The 24,065-nt window shown below is 44.1% G+C and overlaps 2 protein-coding genes across 4 annotated transcripts in view; one reads left to right on the top strand and one right to left on the bottom strand.

Annotated features, from left to right (window-relative positions):
* Window positions 1–15,917, bottom strand: part of gcnt7 (glucosaminyl (N-acetyl) transferase family member 7) — a 34,068-nt gene extending 18,151 nt beyond the window's left edge. Inside the window, exons 1-2 of one of the 2 annotated variants that reach the window (XM_038802919.1) lie at window positions 15,698–15,917; window positions 8,279–8,378 (exon numbers count right to left, since the gene is read on the bottom strand). The gene's annotated coding sequence lies outside the window, so the exon portion shown is untranslated. The remainder of the gene's footprint in view (window positions 1–8,278; window positions 8,379–15,697) is intronic. The other variant, XM_038802918.1, reaches the window with a different exon arrangement.
* Window positions 1–24,065, top strand: part of rtf2 (replication termination factor 2) — a 264,358-nt gene that overhangs the window by 100,206 nt on the left and 140,087 nt on the right. The window lies entirely within an intron of this gene.

Genomic DNA, 24,065 nt, shown 5'->3' with positions numbered 1-24,065 from the left:
TAATCGATGAGTGGGCATCCATAGATCTGTGGGGTAAAACGCTTGAAAGATTCGCAACCCTCCATGAAAAAAAATCTCCTCATCTCACTCTTAAATGGGTTGTCCCTTTATCATGAAGTTGCCTTTGTTCTTGAATTGTGCACTGAACTCTTTATTAAAACATTGAGAGGCAATCCAGGGGAAGTGCAGCCTGTTTGGATGAGTTTGTGTTGGTGACATGGGAGAACTGAATTAATGCATGCATTTGTAAGAATAATCTTTCCCTGATCTTTCAGTCTCCTTTCGCGAACATACTCGGTAGCTTCTCCGGGTAAGTATCCTCTGATGCTGATGGTCAATTTTGGCATAAGGGTGCCTTAATAAATACGAAATGTTGAACAAATTTTTCAAATATTTTGTTGAATGTATTATGTTTTTAAGAAGTCATTCTAAAGTCAAGTCTCTGTTTAAACATACTGCTGAAGTGTACTATAGTGGTAAGATAAAGTGAATGCAATCAGTAAATGTGTTTGTATTTCACTGGTATCTTACTCGGGGCTAAAGTCCATCTAATATTGCAGGCAGAAAAAGTCCCTTTCTCGATGTTCCCAGAAAATTAAACTGTTCTGTCACTACAGCATATTTGCATCCAGCAATCCAGAAAAAAACATCTCTGAGCACAGCGAGGTTGTCAGTGAGTAGAGCAAGGAGATAAATGTTGTTGAAAGCAAAGGAGATCCTTAGACTTGGGCTCTTAAGAGGGCACTCATAGCATGGTGCATTCATTTAAGGAGAAAAGTTCAGAGGGCTGCATGCTTACTCCGAAGGGATGTGATGATGGTAATTTTTCAAGGAATTCGGGGCTAGTGTTAGAAAATGAAAATGAGGTTGACAAAATATGTGAGCATGGGGACAAGTACAGGTCTGCTTTTGGAAGATCTAAAATCCAAATAATTGGAGCGTTATGGAAGAGACAGGTTTGATAAGATTGAGAAGAGCTGAAGCAGGAGACAAAATAAGTATCTCGAGATACCCTAAGTTTTAACAGTACACTATGAATTTTTGCTTTTAAATGCACAGTTCAACTCTGAATTTAGTCTTCCATGCATAAAAATATTTATGTGCAACCATGTTGAATCATACAATACATTGCTTTCCTCAGCCACAAATGTCAATACTTTGGTTCAGTCTGGAAGCCAGTCAATCCTAGGCTCTCCTTCCCCTCATGACTGTCCATCTCATTAAACAACTTCCCTTCATATCCCAAATATGGGACTGGATTTTCCGACCCCCCGCCGTGTGAATCCCGCCCCTGCCGGCTGCCGAATTCTCCGGCCCACCAAAAGTTGGCAAGGCGTGCGTCGCGCCGCTGCCCCGGAGAATGGCGGGGACCGGCGCGACTCAATGGGCCCCGGGGCTGCCCAAAGTCTCCGGCCCGCAATGGTGTGAATCCCGCCCCTGCTGGCTGCCGAATTCTCCGGCCCTCCAAAAGTTGGCACGGTGTGAGTCGCGCCGCTGCTCCGGAGAATGGTGGGGAACGGCGCGATTCAATGGGCCCCGGGGCTGCCCAAAGTTTCCGGCCCGCAATGGGTTTTTTGCCGGTCAGACTAGGTCCCTTACCGGTGGGACCTGGCGGCGTGGGCGGGCTCTGGGGTCCTGGGGGGGGGGGGTTTGGCGCGGGGCGATCTGGCCCCGGGGAGGTGCCCCTATGGTGGCCTGGCCCGCGATAGGGGCCCACCGATCCGGGGGGGGGGGCACTCTTTTCCTACGCGTCGTCTGTGTCAGCCTCCACGATGGCCGACGCGTAGGTGACCCCCCGCTCTGTGCATGCGCGGGGATGACATCAGCAGCTGCTGACGCTCCCGCGCATGCGCGCACTCTCGCCGGCTGGCGGAGTCCCTTCGGCCCCGGCTGGCATGGCGCTAAAGGCCTTCCACGCCAGCCTGCGGGGCGCAAACCACTTTGGCGCCGGCCTAGCCCCTGAAGGTGCGGGGCGACGCTGAGTGGTTCGTGCCACTCCGTCCCGCCGGGACCCCCGCCCCGCCAGGTACGGGAGAATCCTGCCCCATGAACTTTCTTTGCCGTGTAGACCCAAATCACTTGCTTTTCCTCTGCTCCAAAACTCCTATTGTCTTCCCCGTCGAGCACTGGATTCTTCTTTTAAATAATATTCCCATACTTGCTCACACTTTCTAAGTTGATTTTGTTCTTGACACCCACCTGCTGCTACCTTGATTTTTTTCTCTTCCAATGCCTAACCACTATCATAACTGGTCTCCATTTTGGTTGACTTATAGAACAAACATAGAACAGTACAGCACAGAACAGGCCCTTCGGCCCTCGATGTTGTGCCGAACAATGATCACCCTACTTAAACCCACGTAACCCGTATACCCGTAACCCAACAATCCCCCCATTAACCTTACACTACGGGCAATTTAGCATGGCCAATCCACCTAACCCGCACATCTTTGGACTGTGGGAGGAAACCGGAGCACCCGGAGGAAACCCACGCACACACGGGGAGGACGTGCAGACTCCACACATACAGTGACCCAGCCGAGAATCGAACCTGGGACCCTGGAGCTGTGAAGCATTGATGCTAACCACCATGCTACCGTGAGGCCCCTTGGCTAGTATTTCTCCTTCGAAGGACATCACTCAACTCCCTGACAAAATCAGTCATCATGTTTCTCCTGAAAAGCCAACCTGTAATCAGTGCATCTTCTGCAACTAGCCTTTATTATCCACTGATCCATTTTTATCAGTTTTATCAAAATGCTGTTGATTCCCACCCAGCTCCTGTGACCATCTCGAACATAGCACCCTATTCACGACGCTCATAACTGAATCAGCTACCACTGACAGCGATGACATCTCTACCTCACCGCCATTTCTGTTATCTCCATAACTGCTCTGAACTGTTACGGTCTTTGACCAACACCCAATTGTGAATAACTTGTAAGTTCCTCTAGCTCAATATCAAAGACTGCAACTCGAATCTTTGGTTTTACCAGAAACTCTGTCTCCATGTCACTGACTCCATAATTCACCAAATACTAAATCAAGCTGAACTGAGCCATTATCAGCTTTAGTATCCTGTGTTTATCGTTAAACTAACTTCCAGGGCAGCACGGTGGCACAGTGGTTAGCATTGCTGCCTACGGCGCTGAGGACCTGGGTTCGAATCCCGGCCCTGGGTCACTGTCCGTGTGGAGTTTGCACATTGTCCCCGTGTCTGCGTGGGTTTCACCCCCACAACCCAAAGATGTGCAGGGTAGGTGGATTGGCCACGCTAAATTGCCCCTTAATTGCAAAAAATAATTGGGTACTCTAAATTTATTTTAAAAAATAAACTCACTTCCCACCTGTTTTTCTCTTTGTTGGCAATGTTGTGTACCCCATTATGAAATGCAAATCGCTTATTGTCACAAGTCCACTACTGTCCGAGGGCGCTAATCATCGACAACGAATGAAGCCTTCCTACAATAATCTACATCCTGAGAACAAATATTGAAGTATGATGTTTCCAGCTTTTGTAAGTAAGATAATGGACCATTTCAGAGTGCCATGGGCAGGAATTAATATGGATGAAAATTTAATAGGAAATCCATTACTGAAATTGAATGCTAGCTATCTCGAACAACTTAAGTATTTCACCATCCAAGGTATTGTTCTGCTTTTAGCTGTGTGCTACCTAGAACATAGAACATTACAGCGCAGTACGGGCCCTTAGGCCCTCGATGTTGCGCCGACCTGTGAAACCATCTAAAGCCTATCTGACCTACACTATTCCATTTTCATCCATATGTCTATCCAGTGACCACTTAAATGCCCTTAAAGTTGGCGAGTCTACTACTGTTGCAGGCAGGGCGTTCCACACCACTACTACTCTCTGAGTAAAGAAACTGCCTCTGACATCTGTCCTATATCTACTACCCCTCAATTTAAAGCTATGTCCCCTCATGTTGGTCATCACCATCCGAGGAAAGAGACTCTCACTGTCCACCCTATCTAACCCTCTGACTATCTTATATGTCTCTATTAAGTCACCTCTCAGCCTTCTCCTCTCTAACGAAAACAACCTCAAGTCCCTGAGCCTTTCCTCGTAAGACCTTCCCTCCATACCAGGCAACATCGTAGTAAATCTCCTCTGAACCCTTTCCAAAGCTTCCACATCCTTCCTATAATGTGGTGACCAGAACTGCACGCAGTACTCCAGGAGCGGCCGCACCAGAGTTATGTACAGCTGCAGCATGACCTTGTGGCTCCGAAACTCAATCCCCCTACTGATAAAGGCTAGCACACCATATGCCTTCTTAACAGCCCTATTAACCTGGGTGGCAACTTTCAGGGATTTATGTACCTGGATGCCGAGATCTCTCTGTTCATCTACACTACCAAGAATCTTGCCATTAGCCCAGTACTCTGCATTCCTGTTACTCCTTCCAAAGTGAACCACCTCACACTTTTCCGCATTAAACTCCATCTGCCACCTCTCAGCCCAGCTCTGCAGCTTATCTATGTCCCTCTGTATCCTATAACATCCTTCAGCACTTTCCACAACTCCACCGACCTTCGTGTCATCTGCAAATTTACTAACCCATCCTTCTACACCCTCTTCCAGGTCATTTATAAAAATGACAAACAGCAGAGGCCCCAAAACAAATCCTTGCGGTACACCACTAGTAACTGAACTCCAGGATGAACATTTGCCATCAACCACCACCCTCTGTCTTCTTTCACCTAGCCAATTACTGATCCAAACCGCTAAATCACCTTCAATCCCATACTTCCTTATTTTCTGCAATAGCCTACCGTGGGGAACCTTATCAAACGCCTGACCATATTGGATAAACAATGCAATTTAATCAGTTGAGAGTGGGCTGGTTATTTTTGTAAAATTAACTCTAGAGTCTTCGTGCAGAGCTTTAATATCACTGTAAAAACTATAGTGAGATGCAAAATTTAGTTTTCAAACCTATTTGTTGCCAAGAGAGCATATAAAATTCCAAGAATATCTCTTGGAACCAAAGCTACCTTGAGGTTGCAAGTAATGAGAGAAGCTTTGCAAAGCAAGTTCAAAAGGTTGGCCCTAATGTGTTGACACTATCTGGAAAAATAACATCCATTGTGTGCGATATAGGTAGGTACTTTAGCTCTGTAAAAGGAATTCCCTTGGCTAGGCATTAAAAGCAATTGAGACTTATAAACAAATAACTGATAGTGCTAATGATCAGCACAAAGCTGCAACATTCAATTTAAAGAACAAAGAAAAGTACAGCACAGGAGCAGGCCCTTTGGCCCTCCAAGCCTATGCCGACCATGCTGCCCGTCTAAACTAAAGTCTTCCACACTTGCCTCGTACATCTCCTCTAAACCTTGCCCCTCGCACCTTAAACCTATGCCCCCTCGTAATTGACCCCTCTACACTGGGGAAAAAGCCTCTGACTATCCACCCTGTCTATGCCCCTCATAATTTTGTAGACCTCGATCAGGTCGCCCCTCAACCTCCGTTGTTCCAGTGAGAACAAACCGAGTTTATTCAATCTCTCCTCATAACTAATGCCCTCCATACCAGGCAACATCCTGGTAAATCTCTTCTGCACCCTCTCTAAAGCCTCCACATCCTTCTGGTAGTGTGGCGACCAGAATTGAACACTATACTCCCAAGTGTGGCCTAACTAAGGTTACATAGAACATACAGTGCAGAAAAAGGCCATTTGGCCCATTGAGTCTGCACCGACCCACTTAAGCCCCCACTTCCACCTGATCCCCACAAGTCAATAACCCCTCCTAACCCCTTTTGGTCACTAAGGGCAATTTATGATGGCCAATCTACCTAACCTGCACGTCTTTGGACTGTGGCCAAATGGCCTCCTTCTGCACTGTATGTTCTGTGTTCTATGTGGGAGGAAACCGGAGCACCCGGAGGAAACCCACGCAGACACGGGGAGAACGTGCAGACTCCGCACAGACAGTGACCCAGCAGGGAATTGAACCTGGGACCCTGGCGCTGTGAAGCCACAGTGCTATCCACTTGTGCTACCCGTGCTGCCCTAAAAATAACAGTGTTCCATACAGCAGCTTTGAAGCTGCACCACCCCAGATGGAACCCACAATCCCTGGCTTAGGAGGCCAGTGCCTTATCCATTAGGCCACTGTGGCTATATGAGGGTTCTATACAGCTGCAACATGAGTTGCCAGTTTTTATACTCAATGCCGCGGCCAATGAAGGCAAGCATGCCATATCCCTTCTTGACTACCTTCTCCACCTGTGTTGCCCCTTTCAGTGACCTGTGGACCTGTAGTGTGCATAATTAAAGTTGCAGCGTGGAAAATAGTAGCTGCTATGGGAACCTATTTGGATTCTATATGAACTGATCAGCTTTTCGCAAAACAGTCACTGTTTCTGCTCACTTAATGAATTCAGCCGCCATTGTAGTGTTTCAGGAAATAGCATTACTCCGTGTAATGGCTATTTCAGCATTAAGCAAAAGAGTCACACACCATCCTATTTTGGACAAAAGCAAATTACTGCAGATGTTGGAATCTGAAACAAAAACAGGAAATGGTGAACAATCTTAGGAGGTCTGACAGCATCTGTGGAAAGAGAATGGAGCCAAGTTTCAAGTCTGGATGACACTTTGATGTTTGATAAGGGTTGCTTGGTCAATGGAAGATATCAGTACAATGAGGAAGGAGCAGTGTTATGCAACAGCATCCTGATCCTGAGCTGGTGGCCATAAAGTCTGTGATAAACCAGTTATTACTGCAAATGGAACAAATAAAGAGAAAGCAAGACATTTTGTAAGACGGCTTTGTTAGGATGCTATGTGATTAATTTAGAAATTTACATGCATGACCTCAAGATCGTGACTGATTCACTAAAGTGCAAGAATGTGGAGTTCCACGTTTAGCAACCAGTAAGGCCATATTAAAGCTGTGTTGAATTAGGTCAGAATGTTTAAAATGAGGATGAATTCTGAAATTAGTAGGAGTATCAAAAACGTTAAGTATTGAATGAGGTAGTTTGAAGACTGCGGTGAATATGATCAACTTTATAGTGGTGTAAGGGACTGAGCATGATAAATAATAATGTGGCATAAGTGTAAATTTGTCCTGGAACAATGGAATAATTCTAGCAGGGTCCAGGGAGCATAAAATCTTGCATTCCTCGAGGGAATTACCCTAGGCTGGAATTTTATGGCTGTTTTGGCTGGCGTGATCTTCTGGTCCCGCCGACTGTAAACACCCACCATTGGTTTCCTAGTGCTGTGAGATGCTTAGAATGGGAAACCCTGTTGGCAGCAGTAGATCCCAATGGTGGGCCACCTCCGCTGCCACAAAACACGCCACAGAGGGTGTGGAAAATCCCACCCCTAATGTTAAATGATCACACAAAATAGAGTAATGAGGAGAGGTTCTTACCTAAGATTATTTGAAGCTAGAAATAGCCAAGCGAGACCGAAATACCAGAAGGATTGAAGGGAAGATTCATAGAAGTTAATGAAAATCTGAAAGATGAGTCAAAGTAGTGACGTCTCACTTGCCTGCACTTTCCCTGTAACCTTTCATGTTTTTCCCCAAATATTTGTGCAATTCCATTTCAAAACTTGTATCCACTATTGTTCCTGGCATATAAATTAATGTCTTTATGTTCTGTGTAGAGAAAGTTCTGCAAACTTTCAATTTTTGGTGAAATGAAAGACAAGTGGGAGGGTAAGACCAGGTAAAGATTTCCCCTCCTGGAGGCCATTACTGAACCAGATTGTTTCTTAGGTTACAATCCGGTTGTTACACTGTAACTTCAATCCAGATTTCTTAACAAATTCAGTTTAAATTGCCCCAGCTTTTGTCGAGGGATTTGAATTTATATCTGGAGCAGCGGTCCAGGCCTCTGGGTTATAATTCCGGTAACATTACCACTATGCTACCATTGCCCTCCTGTAAAATATTGTGATTAGACGGATTAGTGTCAGAATGAAAAATGTTGCATTGATTTGTGAGTGGTAGCCATTGTTAAGACTGAATTGTAAAAGGTTACTGTGCTTCTGACCAATGCTGTACACAAATTACTTGATTCTGAAACAGTGTTAATTGTTGTGACATGGCACTCCTACTTTGAGGAGCACTGCAAAAGAAAAATAATTCTCATTTATATCACCAATTTCAAAAAATTGCTTCACCATTACACATAGAAACAGGAGTAGGTCTTTCGACCTGTTTTACATTGTGCCTAATATGTTCCTCAGCTCCATTTTAGCCACCTTTGACCCATATTCCTTGATATCCTTACCCTGACTGTGGTAAACTGCCACTCCTTATCTTTCTCAATTTGTTGGCAGTTTTTGCTGAGTTGATATCATCCTCCTACAGCATATTTCTCCGTTGTTCAGCTAGGTGGGAACATTCAAGGTTAGCAACTGTAGTGTTCAACATACTGGAAACAAGTCCAAGTAAGCAACTGAATTTTAATTTAAATTCTACCTACCTAAATAGGTTCATATGTCCTACACACTCCCTCCAAATGCAGCAGTTGTAATTTTTTAAAAACCGCTTCACTGTGAAAATCTACCTGCTACTTTGTTCACTTGAGTTAAACAGCTTGAAGGGCTGGAAATGCAAACTGGCTCTCACCATATTGCATAAGCAGCAAGTATTTTCATTTCAAACCACCAACTATCTGATTGTTGCTTTGGTAGCACTTCCTGCTCTCAATTCTGATGTTTATCACATGCGTTATTTCAGAAGCAGTCATGAGGTTCGGGTGTAACTGTTTTGAAATGGTGGTCAAGTATATGTTGACCTTTCTTTAAATTTATTTTAAACAGAGCTGCTTTCAAGCTGATGACTGTGGTACTGGGATTGATTTAGATCGGCTTTTATGTTTCCTAATATTTTGGGGTTACAAAAGTAAAGTACTGCGGATGCTGGAAGTCTGAACTAAAAAGAGAGAACACCAGAAACACTGACCAGAGGAAGTGAGTTAATGTTCCAGGTCATGATATGATGACATTTCAGAATTTATTTTGAAGGTGAAATTTTCTGCAACAGGAAGTGGTTGAAACAAATAGTATAAATGCATTTGAGGGGAAACGAGATGAACATGGATAGAGAAAAGGCAATTATAGGGTGGTGGATTTAGATGAGTAAGAATGAGAGGAGTTTTGAGTGGAGCATAAATCCTGGCCTGGGCTGGTTTCTGCTTCTGCTACTTCTGCTTTAGTTGTATCAGCATCCCAGACTCGTATCCATATCCTGCCAATATTTTCCTGGGAAATGCTTATTAAACCAAGCGTGACCTCCTGAAATGTAATCCTGATAGTGAAAATTTTAAAATTGAATTAATCTAAAGATGATCTAATCTAAAGATTAGGGGCAGCAGGGTAGCATGGTGGTTAGCATAAATGCTTCACAGCTCCAGGGTCCCAGGTTCGATTCCCGGCTGGGTCACTGTCTGTGTGGAGTCTGCACGTCCTCCCCCTGTGTGCGTGGGTTTCCTCCGGGTGCTCCGGTTTCCTCCCACAGTCCAAAGATGTGCGGGTTAGGTGGATTGGCCATGCTAAATTGCCCGTAGTGTCCTACAAAAAGTAAGGTTAAGGGGGGGTTGTTGGGTTACGGGTATAGGGTGGATACGTGGGTTTGAGTAGGGTGATCATGGCTCGGCACAACATTGAGGGCCGAAGGGCCTGTTCTGTGCTGTACTGTTCTATGTTCTATGAGTCTTGAAGATTTCCAGTGATGGGGCTGTGACTGTTTCCTTTGGCAGATAGTTCCACTCTGGGAATGTCCTTAGATAGAAAGAATGGCTGGTTTCTATGCACTGTATATCCTATATAATCCTACATAATCCTACATAATGAGCAGTAAATGCAGCATACCAGGTTGACAGAGCTATAAATAAATCGCTGTCTTATGCATGAGTAGTGCTTTATTCTTTCACATGATGTAAGTGCTGCTGGCAAGGCCTGCATTTGTTGGCTATCTCTAGTTGTCCTTGAGAAGGAGGCAGTAAGCCACCTTGAAACACTGCAGCCCTCTGGTGCAGGCACAACGAAGTGCGGTTAAGAAGGAGGTTCCAGGAATTTTTCTCACTGACAGTGAAGGGATGATATAGTTTCAAGTCGGGTTTGGGGGGGAAGTTACAGATTGTGGTGTTTCCACCACCATGCATAGTCATATGGAAATAGGTAAATAAGTAGCTGTTGTATCTTGTACAATTTATTCTTTCTTTTATAAATTTAGAGTATACAACTATTTTTTTCCAATTCAGTGCGGCCAATCCACCTACCCTGTACATCTTTGGGTTGTGGGGGTGTTCAGATTCTTTTAATGATATGCTTGTCTTTAATTACAGCGAATTAAACTCCCTAGCATTGAAAATGAACTGTTACTGTAGATGGCGACGCATAGGTTGACCATGAAGCCTTCAGAAATCTGGCCAAAAAATGGGGGTGAATGAAATGCTGAGTAAAATATGTAAATTGCCGGTGTGGGTGGTCACCATTTTGATATGTAAAAAGAAACAATAATTATAATTCAAATTAATGTAGCACGGTGTATTGCATGCATTAATTAATTAAATAATTGCACAAAGATATCTTTAACCACAATCATAGGATTTTAAACCTATCAAATTCTTGTCTTCGAAATCTTCAGACATGGAGAGGATGTTTCCACTGGCAGGAGAAACTAGAGCCAAGGGCACAGTCTGAGACTGAAGGGATGATCCTTTAAAACTGAGATGAGGAGGAATTTCTTCAGCCAGAGGATGGTGAATCTATGAAACTCATTGCTGTAGAAGGCTGTAGAGGCAAAGTCACTGAGTGTCTTTAAGACAGAGATAGATAGGTTCTTAATTGATAAGGGGATCAGAGTTATGGGGAGAAGGCAGGAGAATGGGGATGAGAAACATATTAGCCACGATTGAATGGCGGAGCAGATTTTATGGGCTGAAAGGCCTAATTCTGCTCCATATGTTTTATGGTCTTATCTGACCTTTGTGCCTGTTAATGAGTCACTGGAAACTGGTCATCTTTGACATCTTTTGGTCATCTCTGAGCAATCTTGGTCTTTGACTGCAGTAATAGTGTGTTTTGTTCCAGATAACATCCAGTAGGTTTATTCCGAGTACTCCTGATTCCTCCCACAAATCCCGAAACACGTACTTGTTTGGTGATTTGGGCACTCTGAGTTCTCCCCCTGTGTACCCGAATAGGCACCGCAATGTGGCGACTAGCGGATTTTCACAGTGACTTCATTGCAGTGTTGATGTAAGCCTACCTGTGACAATAATAAAGATTATTATTATAGGTGTTGGTCTGATACCATTGCTGGAGTCGGTTTAATTTGACCCACTTAAATTTATATGTGCGCAGTGCATGTCTGGTGATGATGTAACTATTCTGATGATTTCTGAGGACCTATTCCAAGACCTGCTACTCAAGATCAGTTAGTAGCTGGTCTCTGTCCTCATGGTGCATTTGGTCTTGGGCATCTTCAGGGCGGATTTCTTAAGAACCAGTAATACCGAATTCCGTTGTTGCAGTATGGTATTTAATGGGTCAGCAAATGCTATGACTGTTAGCTTGAGAGCACCTGGCTCTTCATTTTGCTGGAGGATCCATTTCGCCATGCCACGTGTGATCTTCCCTTCACGGAAGTGTTAAACTCCTAGTCATCTCTGCAACTCAGCCTGTATTGCCTGTTTGATCCCATACACAAACCTGGTGTAAGTTAAATAAGACGTGCAGCAGATGAAACCTTATAGCTGCGAATAATGTAAGTATAGATTTCATAGCGGGAAAGTATTGTACACCGAATAAAAGTAAAAGCAGGATTTCTGCCGTCGGGTTGACTTTATGGGCCACCATCTGGTCTCGAGCTTTAGTTGTTGATATTCTAAACGTGAAAATACATGCTTTTTTACTTTTACATCACCTTTATTTTTCTTTCAATCTAATCTTCTTTCCCTTGCCTTTTTAAGATTAAATTAACCCACTGTAATTTACATTCAAAAGAAGTCTTGAGATGCAGTCGATAGTGTCCCTTCCTCTGAGCCAGAAGCTCTGGGTTTGAGTCCCACTGCAGAACTTGATAGCCAAGGAAGGTGCACTCATAACGGTGCCGTACATGTTGATTATCAATTTGTGAATCCCTCCAACATATGCCAGTGGTACGTGCTAAGAGCAGCACTGCCAATTAGCGTGGATTTTCCGTATTTCATATGGAAAATCTGCTTGAATACGGCAATACGATTTCTTGCATTTGTGTGTGTGTGCGCGTGCGTGTGTGTGTTGGGAGGAGAAGTGAAGAGTTGATTGACAAGTGAATGCATTCCTCCCTGAACATTTTTCAATTCAGCGTTCGCTGTAGCAACTAGTTTCCTTTATGACGGCTGCTGCTGGAAGATGGAGGACCCTGCGCACACTTTAGATTTGTATTTCAGATTGGTGGGCACTTTTTCTTTGAAATTAAAATAGCGATTTTACTGCCAAAATATTGATTTTTGGTATCTGGAATAATGATTTCTGTTGGAAAAGGCTGGCAGCTCTAAGAGCAGGAGAAATTCCTGGTCAGCTCTGTGATGAAGAAGTATTGGACCCTCTACCATCACTATCCATAGCTCCAGACTACAACATGCATGTCAAAGTGTCCTGTGACTTCTTGGAGGAACGAGTTGGCTGGTTGGCTAGCACGGATCAGATTGCTGCCAACAGCACAGGGTTTGATCCCAACATTTCTGGTACCTGCGTCCTGCCCTACCTCTGGTAGTGTCCAGGGAACTATCGGACCAGACTTTGGGCAGAGAATTGAAGAAAAAGAATGCATACTTCCTTCTCTGTGCTCAGTTGCTTATTTCATCAATACTTAAATCTGATTGTGTAAGGATATGCACAATTACTTCTCCTGTTGACCTGTTTCCCTAATATCTCGATTCCTTCCTTGTTAGATTTTCACCTTATAGAACATAGTAATGTGTGCTTCACAATATCATTGTGATGAAACAGACAAGGACAAATCTGACTCCTAAGAACTAGGAGCAGGAATAGGCCATCTGGCCCCTCGAGCCTGCTCCGCCATTCAATGAGATCATGGCTGATCTTTTGTGGACTCAGCTCCACTTTCCAGCCCGAACACCATAACCCTTAATCACTTTATTCTTCAAAAAACTATCTATCTTTATCTTAAAAACATTTAATGAAGGAGCCTCAACTGCTTCACTGGGCAAGGAATTCCATAGACTCACAACCCTTTGGGTGAAAAAGTTCCTCCTAATCTCAGTCCTAAAACTACTTCCCCTTATTTTGAGGCTATGCTCCCTAGTTCTGCTTTCACCCACCAGTGGAAACAACCTGCCTGTATCTATCCTATCTATTCCCATCATAATTTTATGTGTTTCTATAAGATTTCCCCTCATCCTTCTAAATTCCAACGCGTACAGTCCCAGTCTACTCAACCTCTCCTCGTAATCCAACCCCTTCAACTCTGGGATTAACCTAGTTAATCTCCCCTGCACACCCTCCCAGCTGATGTCATTATCATAGAATTTTGAATCATAGAATTTACAGTGCAGAAGGAAGCCATTCAACCCATCGAGTCTGCACAGGCTCTTTGAAAGAGCACCCTACCCAAGCCCACACCTCCATCCTATTCCCATAACCCAGTAACCCCACCCAACACTAAGGGCAATTTTGGACACTAAGGGCAATTTAGCATGGCCAATCCACCTAACCTGCACATCTTTGGACTGTGGGAGGAAACCGGAGCACCCGGAGGAAACGCACACACACACGGGGAGAACATGCAGACTCCGCACAGACAGTGACCCAAGCCGGGAATCGAACCTGGGACCCTGGAGCTGTGAAGCAATTGTGCTAACCGCTATGCTACCGTTCTGCATTAGATTCACTCTAACTGCAGATTATGACCTTTCTAGGCAGAGACCCATGAAGCATTTACACTGAAATTAGGATCTCTATTGCAACCACAAAATCCTTAGAGCATGCCATTCCATTCTTTTCACAACACACTCTTTCCATGCCTCTCAAATCACCCCCATTGCAGCCTCTTTTGATTCCATTTCTATTCCCCATTCCATTCCACCCACGTCAACCCATCCTGTATTTCATACTTTACGTGCTGTTCTCTGCAACATGCCTCTCCCTCCCAATCATCCATGCAGCTTCCCACCTCCACCGCTGTATCATCCCCACCCTGGCTACTGTGTTTGTTGAACTTGTTGTCGGGCTCCCCATAGCTTCTGCTGTTCTTTTCTTCCCCACCAGCTTCCCAAACCCCCCCCCCCCCCCCCCCCCCCGCTGGCAGCATTCTTGCGTGCCTCCCGTCCTCTGTTTGATATCGCATCAGAGCTCACATGTTTCCTCGCAGCAACCACAAATCGAAGCTCACAGAGAAGCAAGTCTCTTTTCCTTGAGTTGGTGGGGTGATGTCATACAGCATGTGGACAAATACAGCTTCGAGCCTTGCTTTTCACACTTTCTGATCTCAGTCATAAGTTGAAATATTTCCTCTCTGTGGTGGAGAAATGACGTGTGATGGCGCGGGTGAGGAAAGGGAGCAAGGAAAGTCATGAAGTATACTTGTACCATGTCCTTTTTCCTTGAGCTGGACTACTGAATTATATGTGAGGTGTTTATTGAAGAGAAATATCTACAGCGATTAGATGTTGTTTTTGTGTAAAATGGATGTACTGTTATAACATGACGCAGCTTGAAGGTCATGATTTAATGTCTTGACTCTATTTCAGGAATTGGTGCATTGTCTTTTATAGAATATTAGTAAGTGCTCAACAATGAAAGCCTTCCTTTCCAGGTTCAGTAATCCCTGTCATACCATGCTGTTGTTTGTTCTTACGGATTCACAGCTCGAATGTAATTTTAAAGTCGAGCTTGATTTGATGACAAGCAAAACTGTTGTTGGGTTGTGGCATTTGTAACATGCTCTTTCCAAAATCCTGAGACAGATGAGGGCTATAAGCTTCCACACTGTAAAGAAGTGTTTCTGTTGAAAGAATATTCTAGCTGATCCTGTCACTAGTAGTTTGGTGCAGTTCTTTCTGGTTGAAAAAGGCATGTGGAAAAGGCAAACCATTTTTTCTTATGTACCATTCAGAGTTCAAAGCACAGTACACTTTGAAGGAAAAACAATGATGCCTGCTTCATGTTTCTACATTCAGCACTGTTTTTTTTTACATTGGTTTGAAACCACCCGTTCGCCATGTGTAGACATGAGCTAAATTTATTTGCTTTGGAAATACTGCAAACATTGTTCCTTTGCTAGCTCTGGGTTTTAGTGTACACTATATCCTTGACACGTGTTTGGATTATTTTTAAAGTCTAAGCAATTCTTTAAAATCTTGTTTCCTTTCTATCCAACTACATTTATATCTCTGGCAGATCTGACGCAGTTATAGCAGACAGGTTAATGTGACACATTTCTGGTTTATAGTGGGGAGGAAATGTTTTTGGATTGAATTAGGTTCATTCCATTGACGTGTTTCATTCCCAGTACTGCTTATAAATAACTTAATTTATCGGTGCTGTTGTACATTTCAATGCACAGTGAAATTTGACAATTTCATTCACTTTTGATGGATACATGCCACACTACACTTGTAGTTTTAGCAAGAGTCTCAGCTTTCAGAGATAGAGACGGATGGTTTTTAAATAGAGTTTAAAAATGGACACCTTACCTTGAATCATGTGAAATGACTGCAAGCTTTGTGATTAGTCATTCTGTGCAACAACATTCTGGTAAAATATTTGAGTTTGAGGTGAATCCACAGACACTGCTTTCACCGTCAGCTACAGGCTGCATTTTCTCCTGTAAAGATGCAAGCAACACTTCCCCAGCTGGCAGTTGCAGTCGGCATCGGCAGTTGATTTAGTGAAGTAGTTGTTTCTGAGAATTGGCTCGGAAGAGGGAGGAGTTTCTAGAACCATACGGATTGGTTATCATCGTTGCATCACTGAATGACTTTGCAAGCTGCATGACTAACTGTTGATTAGATTGCAACAGGCAACAGTTTAAAAACAACTAGATTTGTTGTAAAAAGAGTCAGCACGGTAGCATAGTGGTTAGCACAGTTGCTCCAGGGTCCCAGGTTCGATGCCTGTTTAGGTCACTGTCTGTGAGAAGTCTGCACGTTCTCCCCGTGTGGGCGTGGGTTTCCTCCCGGTGCTCCGGTTTCCTCCTACAGTCCAAAGATGTGCAGGTCAGGTGGTTGGCCATGCTAAATTGCCCATAGTGTATCCAAAAAGGGCAGGTGGAGTTACTGGGTTATGGGGATAGGGTGGAGGCTTGGGCTTAAGTAGGGTGCTCTTTCCAAGGGCTGGTGCAGACTCGATAGGGTGAATGGCCTCCTTCTGCACTGTAAATTCTATGATTCTATGATTTTGAGATGTTTAATTCTTTCACCTCGCAGTAGTAGCATTATCCAACAGAATCTACTTTGTTCTTCCTGTTTTGCTGACACGGTGGTCCTCTGAACTTTGTTCATATCAAAACTGCCATCTTTTAAAAAAAATATTTTTTTGGCATTTTCAACTTTAACAGTTTGACATGAAGGGCATATGATATTTACAAAGTAGCAGCTGAAGTGTGTCTGATACTTACAAGCCAGTTTGTATCTTATTAACAACATTCCTTACAAGCGCCCCCTTTCCCTGTTGGAGGTATGTTCTGCTTTTTCCCTTTTTTCTCCCCCCGCTATAGGTTTTATTCTTTGTTTGGTGTTGGGAAGGAACCCTTCCCCTCGCCCACCATGCTTCGTTTTGTGCCACCTTTGGGATCACCCAACCCCACCCCTCCTGCCCCTGTCTCTTGTGCGTGCCCTCCCTTGTCTTTCTCTCTCTTTCCCCTCACCGTCCCCTCTCTTCCTCGTCGCTGTTTGCCTTGAACAGGTCTTGGAACAGGCTGATGAATGGCCCCCACACTTTGTCGAAGCCCTCGTCCGACCCTCGGATGGTATACTTGATCTTCTCCAGGTGGAGAACTTCTGGCAGGTCTGCTAGCCAGTCTGCAGCTGTGGGTGGTGCTGCCGATCGCCAGTCGAGCAGAATTCTCTGACATGCGATTAGGGATGCAAAAGCCAGGGTTTGGGCTCTCTTCCCCATATGACGAACTGGATGGTCCAATAAACCATGTGTCATCTTAATATACTGAAATGTTTATCGTCTCTGACCAGTGCCTGTGCTCTAACTTCCTGCCTTCAAATTGGCATTGGCAAGCCAACTCTTTTACCCTTGCAGAAATAGTTTATCTTTTTTTGTTACCTTCCAAATTCTGCTGACACGTTGTAAAAGCTGCCTTCACCAATATGAATGTGAAGAAGTTGGCCTCCTGCCCTTGAATGACAGGATCACCGAATGTAAAAATGCCGTACAGCGTCATGACTCTTTTGCATTCTAATTAACTTGTGCCTTCCTTAAATTTCAAAGCTTTCACAATCCTGACCTTCAGTTTTCCCTATCTCTAGTAATTTGAAGCCTTTAAAAAAAAAGGCTCACAGTTGATGTCACCTCATGTCTGCTTTCTAATTTACCTAATCTTTTCTCCTTATCTTTGCAACTGTGTTTAAAACCATGGTTGAGACTAATCCTACATTGAACACCTCAGTTTCTGTCCCAAGAATGTCCCTTGTCAATTTTACTGTGCAATTAGGTTGAAGACTAATGAACTAGTAACATAATTAATAACCGTAAAAGCTGCGAGAAATACTGTGTAGATGCAAGATGAAATTATCACACCAAGCAGGGTAAGCCAGTTACTGAACTAGACCCATATTGATTTAAGAACAGTTTGTTTTAATGTAACATAAGCAACTCTAATCGAAATCATTTGTGGGAAGAGTATCTGCAACTTGTACAGTTAGTAATCAAACAATGAGAAGAAACAGAAGAAGAAATCTACTGTTGGAAATAAACTCTCAATACTAAAAGTGAAAATCTTTGAATTCTTGAGTGGATTAATAAATAAACCTGTAAAAATATTGACCTAAAATGGCATAAAAACATTTGAGAATTGTGGCAGCAATGTTAATGTTTAACTACTCTTCCTGGCAAAAATTAATTAGTATGGACCAGCACATCTTGATTGCTGCTCTTTGTTCAGAAGTCTAATTCTTACAGAAGTCTGCAGTACTGTCTACACTGCAAGAACTAGCTGCTTTCAAAATACGTTCAAAACCTGCATATGTATTAAGCTTGAATTTTAAAATTGCAATCAAAGTTCTTAATTGTGTTAGAAGTTTTGCTTCTCTTGAATTTTGCTCCTGTTAAGAAACTGCCTGATTTTACCCGCGAGAATGTCTCAAAATGAAAAAGGGTGACTTGAAACACTGGGTGTTAGTGGTGCATATCTGTTTGAATAATGTGAGGAACAATATACAACCCAGTGAGGAACCAGTCCAGACATTTTGTTGACAATTAATAAAGAATATATATTGAGTCTGAAGAGACAGGAGAGGTCTTGAACGAGTACTTTTCTTCAATATTTACGAATGAGAGGGGCCATATTGTTGGAGAGGACAGTGTGAAACAGACTGGTAAGCTCGAGGATATACTTGTTAGGAAGGAAGATGTGTTGGGCATTTTGAAAAACATGAGGATAGACAAGTCCCCCAGGCCTGATGGGATATATCCAATGATTCTATGGGAAGCAAGAGATGAAATTGCAGAGCCGTTGGCAATGATCTTTTCGTCCTCACTGTCAACAGGGGTGGTACCAGGGGATTGGAGAGTGGCGAATGTCGTGTCCCTGTTCAAAAAAGGGAATAGGGATAACCCTGGGAATTACAGGCCAGTTAGCCTTACTTCGGTGGTAGGCAAAGTAAGAACAAAGAACAAAGAAAATTACAGCACAGGAACAGGCCCTTCGGCCCTCCCAGCCTGCGCTGATCCAGATCCTTTATCTAAACCTGTCGCCTATTTTCCAAGAAAGAACAAAAGAAATTACAGCACAAGTAATGGAAAGGGTACTGAGGGATAGGATTTCTGAGCATCTGAAAGACACTGCTTGATTAGGGATAGTCAGCACGGATTTGTGAGGGGTAGGTCTTGCCTCACAAGTCTTATTGAATTCTTTGAGGAGGTGACCTAGCACATGGATGAAGGTAAAGCAGTGGATGTAGTGTACATGGATTTTAGTAAGGCATTTGATAAGGTTCTCCATGGTAGACTAATGCAGAAAGTTCCAACTCCATTATTCCAACTCCATCTACAAGTTTGCTGACAATACGACCATAGTGGGCCGGATCTCGAATAACGACGAGTCCGAATACAGGAGGGAGATAGAGAATCTAGTGGAGTGGTGTAACAACAACAATCTCTCCCTCAATCTCTCAGGACTGCCAGAGAATACAACAAAATATAGATAGATTGGAGAGTTGGGCAGAGAAATGGCAGATGGAGTTCAATCCAGGCAAATGCGAGGTGATGCATTTTGGAAGATCAAATTCAAGAGCGGACTATATGGTCAACGGAAGGGTTGGGGAAAATTGATGTGCAGAGAGATCTGGGAGTTCAGGTCCATTGTACCCTGAAGGTGGCAACGCAGGTTGATAGAGTGGTCAAGAAGGCATACAGCATGCTTGCCTTCATCGGACGGGGGATTGAGTAAAAGAGTTGGCAGGTCATGTTACAGTTGTATAGGACTTTGGTTCGGCCACATTTGGAATACTGCGTGCAGTTCTGGTCGCCACATTACCAGAAGGCTGTGGATGCTTTGGAGAGGGTGCAGAGGAGGTTCACCAGGATGTTGTCTGGTATGGAGGGTGCTAGCTATGAAGAAAGGTTGAGTAGATTAGGATTGTTTTCATTGGAAAGACGGAGGTTGAGGGGGGACCTGATTGAGGTCTACAAAATTATGAGAGGTATGGACAGGGTGGATAGCAATAAGCTTTTCCCAAGAGTGGGGGTGTCAATTACAAGGGGTCACGATTTCAAGGTGAGAGGGGGAAAGTTTAAGGGAGATGTGCGTGCAAAATTTTTTACGCAGAGGGTGGTGGGTGCCTGGAACGCTTTACCAGCGAAGGTGGTAGAGGCGGGCACGACAGCATCATTTAAGAGGCATCTAGACAGGTATATGAATGGGCGGGAACAGAGGGAAGTAGACCTTGGAAAATAGGAGACAGGTTTAGATAAAGGATCTGGATCGGCGCAGGCTGGGAGGGGCGAAGGGCCTGTTCCTGTGCTGTAATTTTCTTTGTTCTTTGTTCTCTTTGTTCAATGCCAGCAAAACTAAAGAGCTGGTCATCGACTTCAGGAAGCAAAGTACTGTACACACCCCTGTCAGCATCAACGGGGCCGACGTGGGGATGGTTAGCAGTTTCAAATTCCTAGGGGTGCACATCACCAAAAATCTGTCCTGGTCCACTCAGGTCGACGCTATCACCAAGAAAGCACAACAGCGCCTATACTTCCTCAGGAAACTAAGGAAATTCGGCATGTCTACATTAACCCTTACCAACTTTTACAGATGCACTATAGAAAGCATCCTATCGGGCTGCATCACAGCCTGGTATGGCAACTGCTCGGCCCAGGACCGCAAGGAACTTCAGAGAGTCGTGAATACCGCCCAGTCCATCACAAGGAACCTGCCTCCCATCCATTGATTCCATCTACACCTCCCGCTGCCGGGGGAAAGCAGGCAGCATAATCAAGGATCCCTCCCACCTGACTTACTCACTTTTCCAACTTCTTCCATCGGGTAGGAGATTCAGAAGTCTGAGAACACGCACAAACAGACTCAAAAACAGCTTCTTCCCCACTGTCACCAGACTCCTAAATGACCCTCTTATTGACTGACCTCATTAACACTACACCCTGTATGCTTCAACCGATGCCAATGCTTATGTAGTTACATTGTATATCTTGTGTTGCCCTATTATGTATTCTCATGTATTTTCTTGAATTTTGTTTAATTCCCTTTTCTTCCATGTACTGAATGATCTGTTGAGCTGCTTGCAGAAAAATACTTTTCACTGTACCTCGGTACACGTGACAATAAACAAATCCAATCCAAATAAGGAGGCATGGGATAGTGGGAAATTTGGCCAGTTGGATAACGAACTGGCTAACAGATAGAAGTCAGAGAGTGGTGGTGGATGGCAAATATTCAGCCTGGAGTCCAGTTACCAGTGGCGTACCACAGGGATCAGTTCTGGGTCCTCTGCTGTTTGTGATTTTCATTAATGATTTGGATGAGGGAGTTGAAGGGTGGGTCAGTAAATTTGCAGACAATATGAAGATTGGTGGAGTTGTGGATAGTGAGGAGGGCTGTTGTCGGCTGCAAAGTGACATAGATAGGATGCAGAGCTGGGCTGAGAGGTGGCAGATGGAGTTTAACCATGAAAAGTGTCAGGTTGTCCATTTTGGAAGGACAAAGATGAATGCGGAATACAGGGTTAACGGTAGGGTTCTTGGCAATGTGGAGGAGCAGAGAGATCATAGTTGTTTATCATAGAATTTACAGTGCAGAAGGAGGCCACTCGGCCCATCGAGTCCGCACCGGCTCTTGGAAAGAGCACCCCACCCGAGGTCAACACCTCCCTATCCCCAAAACCCAGTAACCCCACCCAACACTAAGGGCGATCTTGGACACTAAGAGCAATTTATCATGGCCAATCCACCTAACCTGCACATCTTTGGACTGTGGGAGGAAACCGGAGCACCTGGAGGAAACCCACGCGCACACGGGGAGGATGTGCAGACTCCGCACAGTGACCCAAGCCAGGAATCGAACCTGGGACCCTAGAGCTGTGAAGCAATTGTGCTATCCACAATGCTACCGTGCTGCCCTCTTGGGGTCTATGTTCATAGATCTTTGAAAGTTGCCACTCGAGTGGATAGAGCTGTGAAGAAGGCCTATGGTGTGCTAGCGTTCATTAGCAGAGGGATTGAATTTAAGAGCCTTGAGGTGATGATGCAGCTGTACAAAACCTTGGTAAGGCCACATTTGGAGTACTGTGTGCAGTTCTGGTCACCTCATTTTAGGAATGATTTGGAAGCTTTGGAAAAGGTGCAAAGGAGATTTACCAGGATGTTGCCTGGAATGGAGAGTAGGTCTTACAAGGAAAGGTTGAGGGTGCTAGGCCATTTCTCATTAGAACGGAGAAGGATGAGGGGGAGACTTGATATAGGTTTATAAGATGATCAGGGGAATAGATAGAGTAGACCGTCAGAGACTTTTTTCCCGGGTGGAACAAACCATTACAAGGGGACATAAATTTAAGGTGAATGGTGGAAGATATAAGGGAGATGTCAGAGGTAGGTTCTTTACCCAGAGAGTAGTGGGGACATGGACTGCACTGCCTGTGGAAATAGTTGAGTCGGAAACATTAGGGACCTTCAAGCGGCTATTGGATAGGTACATGGATTACGGTAGAAGATGGAGTGCAGATTAATTTGTTCTTAATCTAGAACAAAAGTTTGGCACAACATCATGGGCCGAAGGGCCTGTTCTGTGCTGTATTTTTCTATGTTCTAATATTTATTAAAGATTTTAAAAAAGCACAACAAAAAACTAATATACACTATGACACTTAAGCATATTAGTAACTAAACACACCATTTTATCTGAAGTTACGTTTTGTTCCCAAAATGTACCCACATTCCCTGGCTTCACGGAGCCACCCCTTTTCCCAAGCAACATCTTATAGTTAGGAACTCTATGTAGGTCAAATCCAGCTAATAGTTATCACACAATACTGTTTAGGTGACCTGATCTGGGAACGGTCATTTCCTAGTTCAGTGAAGGGAATAAACTGCTTCTTTTAGAGGAGAATATCTGCAAACTGCAGCGGCTCTAAATGTTAGATAGAACATTGCCCTGTGGCTTGGATCATAGTTGAAACTGGCCAGTCTGACTGTTGGATGGAGAATTAGCATGCTTCTCCAATGAGGGTGCGAGCAGTCATACTTTTCAGTTTCTTTGATATTCTACACCGTGTGGACTTGGCTGACTACATATCTCAAATTCTTTGCCTTTAGAACAGGGTTTTTCAAAGTGGGGGTCGCAACCTGCAGGTGGGTTGTGGATGGGTGTTATAAATGTCACAGCGTGCAGGGTCATAAAAAGTGAACAGTAAGAACCAGAATGAGAGAGGGCAGACAAAGAACAGAGAATGTCATTTGAAATTTATGAGGGAAGGGCTGTATTTGTCATATACATGGATTTCAGTAAAGCATTTGATAAAGTTTCCCATGGCAGGTTGATGGAAAAAGTGAAGTCGCATGGGGTTCAGGGTGTACTAGCTGGATGGATAAAGAATTGGCTGGGCAACAGGAGACAGAGAGTTGTGGTGGAAGGGAGTGTCTCAAAATGGAGAAAGGTGACTAGTGGTGTTCCACAGGGATCCGTGCTCGGACCACTGTTGTTTGTGATATACATAAATGACCTGGACGAAGGTATAAGTGGTCTGATGAGCAAGTTTGCAGATGATACTAAGATTGGTGGAGTTGCAGATAGCGAGGAGGACTGTCAGTGAATACAGCAAAATATAGATAGATTGGAGAGTTGGGCAGAGAAATGGCAGATGGAGTTCAATCCAGGCAAATGCAAGGTGATGCATTTTGGAAGATCTAACTCAAGAGCAGACTATATGGTCAATGGAAGAGTCCTGGGGAAAATTGATGTACAGAGAGATCTGGAAGTTCAGGTCCATTGTACCCTGAAGGTGGCAACGCAGGTCGATAGATTGGTCAAGAAGGCATACAGCATGCTTGCCTTCATCGGACGGGGTATTGAGCACAAGAGTCGGCAGGTCATGTTACAGTTGTATAGGACTTTGGTTAGGCCACATTTGGAATACTGCATGCAGTTCTGGTCGCCACCTTACCAGAAGGATGTGGATGCTTTGGAGAGGGTGCAGAGGAGGTTCACCAAGATGTTGCCTGGTATGGAGGGTGCTAGCTATGAAGAAAGGTTGAGTAGATTAGGATTGTTTTCGTTGGAAAGATGGAGGTTGAGGGGGGACCTGATTGAGGTCAACAAAATTATGAGAGGTATGGACAGGGTGGATAGCAACAAGCTTTTTCCAAAAGTGGGGGTGTCAATTACAA

Source organism: Scyliorhinus canicula, chromosome 7 (assembly GCF_902713615.1).
Source record: "Scyliorhinus canicula chromosome 7, sScyCan1.1, whole genome shotgun sequence".
Classification (NCBI taxonomy): domain Eukaryota; kingdom Metazoa; phylum Chordata; class Chondrichthyes; order Carcharhiniformes; family Scyliorhinidae; genus Scyliorhinus; species Scyliorhinus canicula.
Note: the sequence above shows the minus strand (reverse complement) of the source record. Positions and strands in the feature narration are given on the sequence as shown.